Raw genomic sequence first — 13,512 nt, 5'->3', positions numbered from 1 at the left:
TCTATCAATTTTTTTAAACATTTAAATTAAAAAGAATACTGAGGACGGAGGCTGTAACATGTCAGCAGAAACCTCTTGTCATGTTGGCACTGATCCATTAATTAGCACCGTCTGAGTACAGTAACCAACAAAGTGACTTTATTATAGTTTATATATATATATATGTATGTGTATGTTATTACATATCATATGTATATTATTTATATATAAAATTCTTCTACTTGGTTCACATATTTCTGTCTTGTTCACAATTGCATATAAGACCCTGCTAAATGCCTTTGGCATTCAGATCATTGCCAACTAAGAGAAATTAAAACATACATCTACACAAAACCCGTACAAGAATGTTCACAGAAGCTTTTTTCATAATACCTCCAAAATGGAAAACAACCTCCAGTGTCCATCAACAGGTGAATAGATAAACAAAATGTGTAGCCACACAGTGAAATTTGACTACAATAAAAGTAACAGCATGGATGAATTTCAGAAACAATATGGTGAGTGATAGAAGCCAGATACAAAAATTTACATACTGTACCATCCTGTTTACATAAAATTCTAGACAGCTAAAACTAATCTAGAGTGACAGAAAGCAGATTAGTACTTGCCTAGGCCAGGAGTTGGGGGAGGGTTGACTATAAAGGGACACAAGGGAACATTCAGGGCCAATGAAAATGTTCTGTATCTTGATCATGGTGATGGTTCATGGGTACACACATTTGTCAAAAGTCATCAGACTATACATTTAAAATAGGTGCAGTTTATTTTATGTAAATTATACCTCTATAAAGTTGACTTAAAAATAATACTGCTTATTACATTCCCTGGTTTATCATAATAATGTAATAACTTCATTAAAGAAACAAATTAGTCTCACTTGACTTGTTCTTCATGAATTCCTGCAGGTCCTAGGGACCTTTACATCGTTTTCTAAGTGTTCAAAAAGTATTCTTTTAATGTGTTCTAGAATGTTTCTGGAAATCAATATTGAACTCATCCAGCCATACTCTGTGAAAGCTATCTTCTCTCACCCTTCAAAAATGAAGATTCTACTTTGCTGTCTCAGTTTTTTCTGACTTTATATAGTGCCAATAACCCCCAAAGAAATGAACAATGATCTGTCATCTAATTTGCCTCCTCTCTTAGTTCCCTAGGATGTAATTCACCCAAATCAGAAGGCTAAAAACTGGTTTGGAGATAGTTAGTACTCTTTCATCTTGGACTTCCTTTGCAAACGGGCTTCTGAGTTGGGAATATTGTGGGAGAATTTAGGCTGCAATTTAAGGAGCCATTCACCACTTATGAGCCATTATGTTAGCCTCTGTCAGGATGTCTGGCTCCGAGTCTGGTGCAGGCAATGTCTGAGTAGCTTTCTGTGTGAGAGCACCACAATTTCCTGCTTGAGAGTTCAGTATTGATCTGGCTCAAACCACTAAAGGATTTTTACTATCCACTTCTTTGGTGGCAGGAGACAAGGTTACTTATGCCTTTTACATTGTAGTGATTTCAAATGCTCACATGCAACAAATGCATGTATAATACATGTCATATTTGGCATTCTATGTTAATGTTACTGAGAATATGTATCCTCTCTGTTTCAGCAAAAACATTTTGAGCCTGGAAGAGACGGGAGAGTGAGGCAACAGCCTGGCTTCTGAGCTGACAGCCTCTGGTCTCTGTTTCATCTAGTCCTTCCTGGCCGGTTGTAGGTCAAGTTATAGATCAGAAGGCAATGCCATACATCTGTAGCAGGGAGCTATGGGTCAAGGGATAAGATTTCAAGCCCTGGTAGGTGAGTTTCCCCCTGCCCTTCCCCTTCAGAGCATAGGGTAGCAAGCAGAAAAGTGGGCATGGAAAAGGGAATCATGGATGGAAAAACATCCTTTGTTCTTTAAACACACCTTTGGAACTGGACCTTGACATCCATGGCTCACATGGTAAAGAGTAGTGTTTACCAAAAGGTGATAAAAACAGAATAGCCCTTCTTAAAGAGCTCTGGGTACTTCTGTAAGAAAACTTATTTATACCACTAGAATACACAAAACATTACAATAATCTTTCTAACCTCCTCAAAGCCTGAAGTGCACTAAAAACAAAGTAAGATTTTTATAGCTCCCATCTCACGTTTCAAGATGTTTTCTTTCTGAATTTCTGAGTGCTGTGGCTGTTACAATCAACTCAGGGTTGGAAAAGATGTTTAGATTAATCTCATCTATCCTCCCACTTAATGCAATATCCCTGACAGCTGATCACCACATCTCTGGATGGATATTTAATGCACAGGAAACTAATTCTTATGAGGCTGCTCATTTCCTTGTTGGAACAGTTTTTTTCTTAGCATAAACTGAATGCCCTACTTGGGTAACTGTATTCATCAGCCTTACTTCTGACCTTTGAGGCAGTATAGAATAAAACTGTATTCTTCCAAGTGTGATAGCTGTTTAAATATTTGAAGATGATGATCATATTTCTCATTAGTTTCTGCTTCCCTAGGTCAAATATCCCTAGTTTCTTCAATCATTGGTCCTTGATATAGCTTTTGGGTCCAGCCTGGATGCACTCAAATCAATGAAAAAAAATAAAAACTCTTAAAGTCTGATCCAACCCTTAAACACAGTGTTACTTATTGGTGTGACCAATGCACAGAAAAGACACTGTCTGACGCCTCCCTTAGAGCAGCTTAACAATGTTTAGCTCACGGGTGACCACAAATAGCTGCTCTGACATAACTGTTCATTGCTGTGGAAGGATTATGCAGTTCATGACCCAGAGTTGCAATTCTTTAGCCATGGGAAACCTTGTCAAGACTATTCAAAATTATCAATCAGTTTTAATCATTTAACAAAAACACCGACAAAGAATTTTTGTTTCTTAAAATGCAGAGGCAAATCATCTCTTGAACTGTGATGTAGAATAAGATCACTTTAATAGAAATGTAAAAATGTAAGGAACTCAGAAGTGGTAGGATTATATGTAATGAAGCAGTCTAAGGTTTTATGTGTATTTGAACACATAATGTGTTACTGAGGAACAAAGACATTGAGGGCATTTCAAGAACTCATGTCAGTTTTTTGGTTTTTCTGGTAAGTGATCCTCTGTCAGCTCATCAATGTCATTCTCAAAAAGTGCATGGAAGTTGATGAGGAATGTTTGTTCCCTTAAACTGGGCACTATATTGTGTCATAATATTTGTTAGAAAAAGTTTTGTTATAAATCATTTTCAGCTAAACATTTTCTGCACAGCATTGAAATACATAGAGACCAGACCTTGTGGGATAGATGTTGTCATTTCACAATGTCTCATTACTGACTTCACACTACATGACAATGTAGCCTAAGGACTAAGTTATTTTGCTTTATCTAACTCTCCTTTTGTTTATAGGCTGCTAATAATTTTGTTCTCCTCTTTAAAGTTATGAGTGGGCCTGCTGGGGTCTGTGTGCTGGACATTGTAATGTAGGGGAATAGTGGGAAGGGCATTACGAAAACGTGATTTCATTTTATCCTTAAATAGCCCTGTAATATGGGCATAAGAAATGCACTTGTGAGAAAATAAAGTGATCTATTCAAGGTCACAGTTGATAACAGCTAAGATTCAAATACATGTGTTCTGGAGTCTAAAGCCTTAGTTCTAAACACTATGCATTTTACTGCGCCCTATTTCTCCCAGAAGTTGTAGTGAATCAGTGCAAGGTCTCTATTTGACCCTACAAATTTGTAGATATAAGGATGGGTAATTTATCTTAACTGTTTGACTGAATACTGACGGTTACCAGTATATTCCCCCTCCTTTTCTACTGACAAGAGCTTGTCATTGTTCAGGGCTGCAATGTGTCCCATTAAAAATACCTCCCCAAAGTTCCTCAAAAAAAGCTAAAAATAGAGCTACCATATGATCTGGCAATCCCGCTACTGGGTATATACCCAAAGGAAATGAAAACAATATGTCAAAGAGATAGCTGCATTCCGATGTTCATTGCAGCAATATTCACAATAGCCAAGATATTCAATCAACCTAAGTGTTTATCAGCGGATGAATGAATAAAGAAAATGTGGTATATATACACACAATGGAATATTATTCAGCCTTTTAAAATAAGAAAATTCTGTTATTCTTGATGACATGGATGAAACTGGAGGATGTTATGCTAAGTGAAATAAGCCAGACACAGAAAGACAAACACCACATGATCTCGCTGATATGTACAATCTAAAAAAGCTGAACACCTAAAAGCAGAGAGGAGAATGGTGGTTACTAGGGGCTGGTGGGGGGAAAGGTTGGGGAGATGTTGGTCAAAGGATATAAAATTTCAGTTAGGAATAAGTTCAAGAGATTTATTGTACAACATGGTGCCGATATAGTAACAATGCATTGTATTCTTGGAAATCCCTAAGATAATAGATTTTCAGTGTTCTCATCACAAAAAAAAGTATGTGCAGTAATGCATATGTTAATTATCTCAATTTAGCCATTCCACTATATATATATATATATATATATATATATATCAATACACCCTGTTGTATGTAAGTATATATAATTTTTGTCAATTAAAAATTTTAAAAAGAAAAAAAGAAATACCTCCCAGACTCCCTTATAGCTAATGTCCATGTGGTCCAGTTTTAGCCAATGAAATGTAAACAGATGTCTATTGGGTAAAGCTTCCCAATAGCTATTGCTCTCCTGACAGAAGGAGGTGAACCAGCTTCACCTTCCCCTTTACCCTTTACCTTATTCCTCCCTGGAATGTGGGCATGAAGCCTAGAGGCAAAGCAGTGATCTTGCAACCTTCGAGATGGAAGCCATAGCCCAAGGATGACAGAATGGAAAGATGAAATAAATCTGATCTGTGTCCCTAGTAGCACTGCTACCTCTAGACTTATTTTTCTCACATTATCAGAAGTTACTACTATATACAGGCCAATGTAATCCTAACTGATACAATTGTTTTCCCCTTGTTTCCCTTCAATCTGTCTATAAAATCCTTGGTTAAGAAGAGTGGATTTGAAGCTTTTATTTGGGAATTCACATCAGAGTTATTCGTGGCAGCAGTCCCAAACCTTTTTGGCAACAGGGACCAGTTTCATGGAAGACAATTTTTCCATAGACAGTAAGAGGGTAGGTGGTTTTGGAATGCAACTGTTTCACCTCAAATCATCAGGCATTAGTTAGATTCTCATAAGGAGCTTGCAACCTAGATATCTCGCATGCACAGTTCACAGTAGGGTTAATGCTCCTATGAGAATCTAATGCCTCCACTGATCTGACAGAAAGCAGAGCTCAGGCAGTAATGCTAGCTCATCCCACTGCTTACCTCCTGCTTTGCAGCCCAGTTCCTAACAGGCCACAGACTGGTACCAGTCCAAGGCCTGGGGGTTGGGGACCTCTGATTCATGGTATACTGTAAATTAAGGTGCTTGCCCTGGGTCTTGTGCTCCTCCTTTACCCTTCAACCCTAAATCCAATCTTGCCTCCCACAGCCCCAGTGCTATGGGTGACCACATGACTGAGCTAAGGAAAGGCGAAAAGAGATGACGGATGAAGAGAGGGAAGTGGGTTCTTGTACTCATAATTATTGAGCAGAGGGTGGTATTTCCAGAGCCTGGGGTGGAATGATCTGGATGTCATCTAGATTTCATCCGTATTGGATTTTTGAAGAATAAAAGGTATACAGTATGATTTGCTTGTTCCTATACAACTATCCCTGGATATCTCAGTGCATTTTTTTCAGGTAGAACTATTTAAGTCAAATTTATTTTAGTGTCCTTCAATTCTAGGAAGAATAAGCATATCCTATTTTAAACCACAGGGGAATTGTCACATTAAAATGAGTGTAGAATATGTAGACGAAATCCACAAAAATAGATCAGAATAAAGCTTCCCAAGTGACTCTTATCCAGTGTGACCCTCGTGTGGGAGGGAGTATTTATTCAGAATATTTATATACCCAGGGGGGATATTTACATGCCTTATAAACAAGAAAATGCTATGAGAGATGAGTAATCATTAGCCGCTGAAAGTAAAAAATTGTTCGTTATGGTCTCTCTTGCTTTAGGAGTAAAGATGAATGATCAAGTCTCCCCTGAAAATTGGTGTAATGCCCTTGTTTGTTTTTGTATCACAAGAATAAAAGAGTTAATGAAATATTCTGTGTGAAGGTGGAGGAGAAAAGGAAATTTCAGAAAGTGGGCCTATTCTTTTGTTTATTTTTTTTCTTGAGATATAATTTAGATGACAACTACGAATAGTGAGCAACTCAGTGGCATAAAGTTGGCCCAGCATACGTCACCTACTTGGGTATAACATGGATGAATAAACTCACCTATGAGCTGAAATGTCAAGGGAAAAGGTCAGAAAAGAGAGATGTGGACGGTAGCACACTGGAAGTGTTATCCCATCCATGTTTCTTTCCAATGCGGAATTTCAGGAAGTCTCTCTTTTCCCCAAAAAATGAATGAAATAAAATACCCCACTCTTCTTTGCAATTTGAGCAGAGCAGACTGGAGTCCAGCAAGCTGGCCTAGGGGACTCAGTTGCCTCTCTTACCTCTCTTTGCTCCCTGTCGTCATTTACATTTGCTCAACTATCTCTCACCTTTAAATTAATCAATAGACCCATTCCCCTGACTGTGCATTCGTCTCCATCTGCCTCCTTATTTACTTCCATAAGCAATGCAACAATTTTTCATTTATATGAAAGTAAATGCAACTGAACTCTACTTTTGCAGGATTGTACCATCAGGGAAAACTAGGTAAAGGGCACAAGGGAGCTCTCTATTATTTCTTGCAACTGTAAGTGAGTGAGTCTACAAACATCTCAAAAGTTTAATTTTTTTAAAAAAGGAAACACATACTCAATGGAAAAAAATTTAAGCAGTACCTAATTTTAGAATATGTATAATCCTGATGCCTCTGACATGGTTTAGCTATACAGAAGAATAACTCAGAGATATCTAATCATATTTTATGCAAATTGTTTCCTTGCATGTGATGGAATCAGCTGATGGACTGAGTCAAAGCCAAAACAGAATTTATAAGAGACTGGGGACAGAGGAAGGGAAAACCTGCAGGTAGCCTGGGAATAGGGATTCTTGTTGCACATTTATGAGGTTAAACTAGTTGGCCGGCAGCAAACAGAGTGATCACTCTGGACATCTGCCTTTGCTAAGGGCTTCAAAAACCTTTTTTTGGTTATTTATGGAATTCTTTGTAACACTTTGAGGGGTTAGCTGAGGAGCATCCAGGCCAGGCTCTCTAGGCAAGCCTGTGTCATTTCACCAGCACCTGCGCCTAAGTTAAGACCTGCCTTCACTGTTGCCCTCAACAAAATCTCTCAGCTGGCATGAAAGAGAAGACTAGGCACTGGCTTTGTAATCAGATATAAGACTTGGATGGCAGCCTGACTCCCCCATTCATTCGTTGAGACACTTGGCCAAATCAACCTCATTGAGGCTGTGTTTCACACCTCTAAAAGAAGTGAGCATAGTGTTGTCGTGAGAATCAAATGATAATGTTATAAAGGATAAAGCCTAATAAAGGGTAAAGCACAGGTGCAATGTACTGCTTCTGTTGTATTATGTGCACTTGGTTTGAGAAACATAAAAACACACATGGTCAATCTCTGCTTGTTCCTCCCACAAGGAAGTTGTAAAGTTAACATAGCTCCTACCTCTTTAATGTAGGGCCCATAATGAGATCTATATTATTGATTACAATGAGCTTTCAGTGGCTGTTTTAAACCCCAGCTGAAAAGGATATTACCTTTACAATTTTTGTTTTACTGAAACACCATGCATCATTTTTTTAAAAGGAAGCAAAAAAGCCTGCTTCTCTGCTGCCTCAAGACCTTTGACTGCTGCAAGAGCTAGCATCAGAGACACCAGCTGGGTCTCTGGGTTCTGTTGGCAAAGCTGACAAAACGTCAGTGCCCATCATTTCTTTGGGGAGCCCTTGAGAACTAACTGAGCTGATAGCTCAGTCTTTTCCAGAAATGACTCTCCCCTACTGCTTTATTGATCCCTGCCAGGTACCTCATTTTTGATCCTTTAGCTTGATGTGGCCCATTCTCTATTGAGTTGCAGTCGAGATCTGTCATGTTGAATTGTCCAACTGGAAACATTCCCAGCCCCACTTCCAGCCCCTCCCCATTTTTCTTTGAGCTGGCTCTGAAAAGATCTCAAAAATAAAGAATTCTCTGTGTCATATAGATAACACTTCTTTAATTCCTGGTGTCCCAAAATTAAATTAGCTATTTTGATGGCCTCATGTTCTGAGAACACTGCGTTTTTTGAAAACCAACCTTTTAGCATGCTGGGAGCCATTTGAAAGCTTTGAGTGAATCTCTGCCAGGCCTAAGTATTGATCTTTGTGGAAGGGAAGGAGGTGGAGAATGAAATGTAGCAGGCAGGGCAAACAAATAGGAATCAAGAAGTTAGAGGACACTCCTGGGTCTCTCTGTGTGAGGAGAATGTTGTTGCGAGGTGTAAAATGGATCAGGGTAGGGATAACAAAACATCCTAGGCTTCATAATTTTCTCAAGAGCAGCCCTAACAACTCTCAGTGACCACCATGGAAGGAACCTTGTAAACATCAGAGAAAAATTTCCCCTTGACAACTTCGGTTAAGAGTAATCCACACTCTGACCAGCCCAGGCAACTGTCAAAACCCCGTCTCTACAAAAAATACAAAAAAATTAGCCAGCATAGTGGTGCCCACCTGTAGTCACAGCTACTGGGAAGGCTGAGGTGGGAGGATGACATGAGCTCAGGAGGCAAAGGTTGCAGTGAGCTGATCACACCACTATACTCCAGCCTGGGCGATAGAACAAGATCCCATCTAAAAAAACAACAAAAAAAGAGTAACCCACACTCTAAACCTTTTGTCTCCAAAAGTTGATTTCATTTTGAATAAACAGCTCATTTGATACTTTGGTCACTGGTATGACAATCTGCATTGGATCACTAGGGCATCTTAATAATGATCCCCTCAGTAACAGGTCACGATGATGTTAGTCTAGAACAAGAGTCAGCAAACCATGGCCCACCACTTGTCTTTGTACAGTCCCATGAGCTAAGAATAGCTGTACATTTTGAATTGGATGGATTAAAAAAATTTAAAAAGACATTTGGTGACATGTCAAAATTATATGAAATTCAAATTTCAGTGTCCATATAGTTTCATTGGGGCATAGCCATACTCATTCATTTACCTACCTACCATCTATGGCTACTTTCACAGTACAACAGCAGAGTTGAGTCATTGCAACAGAGATCATATGGCCCACAAAGCCTAAAATATTTACTATCTGGCCCTTTGTAGAAGAAATTTTCTTCCCCTTGTTCCAGTGCTGTCCAATGGAAATTCTTTCTGCAATGATGGACATGTTTCATAATCTGTATCGTTCAATACAGTAGCCACTAGCCACACATGGCTATTTAAAATTAAACCAATTAAAATTAAATAAAATTAAAAATGTATTTCCTCAGGTATTCTAGCCACATTTGAAGAGCTCAGTGGCCCCATTGTGGCTGGTGGCTGCCATACTGGACAGCACAAATCTAGACTAATAAATAATCCCTATCAAGGGGCTCCATATTTTTGCTCTGTGAAATATTTAAACCTCTGCCATTACTTCTTACTTCTTTTGCTAACTTTTTAGTGGTCATTTCTCTGCTTCATTTTATAATCAGAAGAGAATAGGTTTCTTCGTCTGAGTACCTCCATAAGCAGTGCCTGAAACAAGGATTTGGATGCAAGTGGTGTATTTGGAAAATGATTCCAAGAAGCATCAGTAGGGGAATTGGGGAACTGAGATAGAGAAGGGAAGAAAGCCAATTAATAGGATGTTAGCAAGATAGTTCCCACTATGGGCAACTGGAGCTCAATCCTACTGGGGAACTCTAGGAAACTATGAAGACATACCTCCGAGTTATTCCACCTGAAGGCTGAGAAAACTAGGGTACTTATGCGCCAACTTCCCATTTCGTTCTTGGTTAAGGGCTACTTTGGAGGCATTTACTCTTCAGCACTTCAAACTGAGTTTTCTTTGCAACCATGAAAAACATCCTCAGGCAGAGAATCACAGGTGTTCACAGTAAATAGCAATAATGCCAAGGAGATATGGGAAGGGCACTGATAGCATCTGTTACAGTGAGGACTGAAAGATAGAATACCAGAAACCAAAGCAGTGGCTCTACTCCCCTGTAATAGCATTGCCAAAAGGCTGGTGATAGCTGCTGGATAAAGTTAATGGATAGAGTTGAGGCTTGGGCATCTCTGTAAATGACTAGTGCTTTTTACACTGAGATGTGCCTGGAGTATCAGAACCTGACTGTGGTCTTCAAGCTCATTTTAATCAGCACTGCTGCCACATGTCCTGCTATGACCACATGGAAACATTGCCACTGGCCCACCCCATGTTCTGGCTTTGACAATTGGACATTGGTTGACAATTGAACTTTGTTTTAGCCTCACATCAGTAGCCATCCAAGTACACTACTAGATGAGTGACCCAAGAGAGCTAGGCAGAAAGGAGAACTGAGAAACTAAATTAAAAAGTGGCCAAGAAACCAGGAAAACTGATGTGAATGGATAAACCAATATAGGTGACCTGGAGAAGTTCCAAATAGGCTGCTTTAGGTAGCTTCTGAGGTAGTTCTTATGGTCTGGCTTTCACATGAAGGCACCTTGAAGCAAGATAGACAAATGAGTATGATTTTGACAATTTGGATCTGCAGAGCCCAGCTTCTAATTGATGGCATGAAAGAGAGAAACATGCTATATACCCAGAAGTCTCTGGGAATTCAATACAAAACCTCAATACTGAATATCAGTTTAATTTTGGAGGAGAATCTGTCAGAATCATGTTTCTAATTATGTGGGTTTTTTAAAACCCTCATTTAAAATATATACTTTTCAAACTTTTAATTATAGGCTGTTTCCATTGGGAATAATCTTTTTAAAAATTTCAAGGGGTTACCACCCTTTCTTCCTGCATCTCTGTAATCAGGAAAAATGAGGTGACCTCCTATCTTCCTTCTTTCTGGCATGTGACTATATTCAAAGAAACGCTGCCCATCCTTTAGGTGGTAAGGCTTTGGGCCTAGCCTGGGTCTGAAATTCCTTACTCCTGGAGAGTCATACATATTTGAAACTATGTCATCACAGTAGAAAACTATATTTAAAAAAACACGTGAACAGGTTTAAGTAGGTGCAAACAGTAATTTCAACAACTATACAAAAGTGTTTATTGTTACTTAGCCCATTTGGGCTGCCATAACAAGTTGCTATAGACTGGGTAGCTTTTAAAGAACAGAAATTTATTTCTCAGAGTTCTGGAGGCTAGAAAGTCCAAGAGCAAGGCACTGGCAGATTCATTGTCTGGTGAATGACTGTTTCCTGGTTCATAGAAGGTGTCTTCTTCCAGTGTCCTCACATGATGGAAAGGCCAAGGGTCTCTAGGGCCTTTTTTTATGAGGCTTCTACCCTCATGATCTAATCAACTTCCAAAGGCTCTACCTCCTAATACTATAATATTGGTGATTAGGTTTCAACATATAAATTTGGGGAAGACACAAACATTCAGACTGTAGCACTTGTATGATGTTACATCCTGTATTACTGAAGGCAAAGGAAGCTGTTATAATAGATTAACCCCATAATCTTGGCTTAATGAAGTAGTTTATTTCTCAAACATAAAAAGTACAGTTGGTACAGGGGTTTGGGGCTGGGGGCCACTGTTGCCACAGTCATTCAGGACTACAGGCTGAAGAAGCTCTAAAATCTTCAATATGTGGCTTTCGAGATTACTCTGAGCATGGACTCAGTCAGCAGATGGCAGGAAGGGGTGAGACAGAGACAGAAAAAGAGTAACAGAGATTGCTTGCATAGGATAGTCCAAAGGGGCCAAGCATGGAAATGGCATATGTGGCTTTTCAATCCACATTTTTTTCTATTGGCCAGAATTCAGTCATGTGACATCACCTAACTGCAAAGGAGGCTAATAAATGCCACCTAGTCAGGTGCACAAAAAAGGAAAGGGTTTTTTGAAATGGGCTGGTCAGTTTCTGTGACAAATGCCACTTGAAGTCCATCTATTTTCTCTTCCCTACTGACCTTTCTCTACCACAGCTGAGGTATGGAGAAGCCCTTATGACCCTTCTGGCTAGGGCAATGTTTCACCAGTGAACCCTAGATTCTAACCTCTATGTTTATTCTCTTGATTTTTTTTAAATTCTGTTAATCCCTCTAGTTTCTGAGAAGATTCTGAGGTCAGGCCAACGTTAAGGAGCAGAAGGCAAAAGATGTGAATCTAAATCATGGCACTGCCAGCAGAGCCATTGCTGGGTCCCTAGCATCATATACAAAGACACAAATGTAGGTCTTGAGTTGCTCAAGGCCTCAAGCCTGTAATACCATATATTAACACTTCCTGCTCCCAATGTCCTTGAAAGGACTGAAGCATTTGTCTGAAATGACCTGCTCCATTGATAATGCATCTACTTTCCCAGAGATGGGAAGAAGACTCATTCTTCAGAGGGCATAAACAGCAAATTCTTTTTTCATCTCCTATGATACAGAGTAGGAGTGCTGTAAATGCCAAGCAGTATGGATTTTTAGAATGATGAGTCACCACTTTTGGTTTTTTTCAAGGCAATTATTCATCCAGTCTGAATCTCTTCAAAATGAGCCAGTGAGTCTGTCATATAGATGAAGAGAATGGCCGAGATCCCCAAAATCCAAAAGATTGATTTAGGTCAAATAGTAAAGCTGGGAATGACTTTTAGAAATAGTGCATCTGGTTTAAGAAAAGAATTGAAATTCAGAACTCTTTGAATTTCAAAGAGACTGTTTACCAGTGTAACCCATGGCTTCAATAATCCCCTGGCACCAAAGGTCTGGGTTATTTTTGTGGAAGAGGGAGTCTAGCTTATGCTTTACTTTTTTTCAGGCGGGTACTCAGCTCCTAGAAAATGCCTCTTCAGCTAAAAGTTACAGAGAGAGATTTAATTAACAGACAGTAATATCATAAACATTAAATCTGCAGGTTGTCTAAGAAAACACATCTCCATAAACCCAATCCTGTAAATACCTCCACTTCCCACAGTTTCCCCAACTGTATTGCACTCCCCACCCTCACCACAACCCTGATCTTCTGCCTCCAGTTCTCCCTTACCTTGAACCACCATCTTTTGGTTATAAGGTTATGATCCTAAGCTGTAGCAGTTTCCTCAGCTTCAAGTGCCTAGAAAATGGCTTCTTGTTGCCCTCTGCACAATTTTAATCTTGGCAAAAAAATAAATGTCCTCTCTGTCACTTATAAAAACTGGGATTGGTTCCATTTTTCGGCTCCATTTGTTAAAGACAGGGGGATAAACCATGGCTTGCTACTGGAAGAAGAGAATAAAACTTCTCTACCCATACTGAGGCAGACCCATTCCCTAGCATACACACAGGTATGTGCCAAACCAACCAGCAAAAGATATGCTGGGCCAGGCACAGTGTTTCACACCT

This window comes from Sapajus apella, unplaced genomic scaffold (genome assembly GCF_009761245.1).
Source record: "Sapajus apella isolate SASKATOON/1434 unplaced genomic scaffold, GSC_monkey_1.0 scaffold17, whole genome shotgun sequence".
Lineage (NCBI taxonomy): Eukaryota > Metazoa > Chordata > Mammalia > Primates > Cebidae > Sapajus > Sapajus apella.
The sequence above is the reverse complement of the archived record's forward strand: the minus strand, read 5'-3'. Positions refer to the sequence as shown.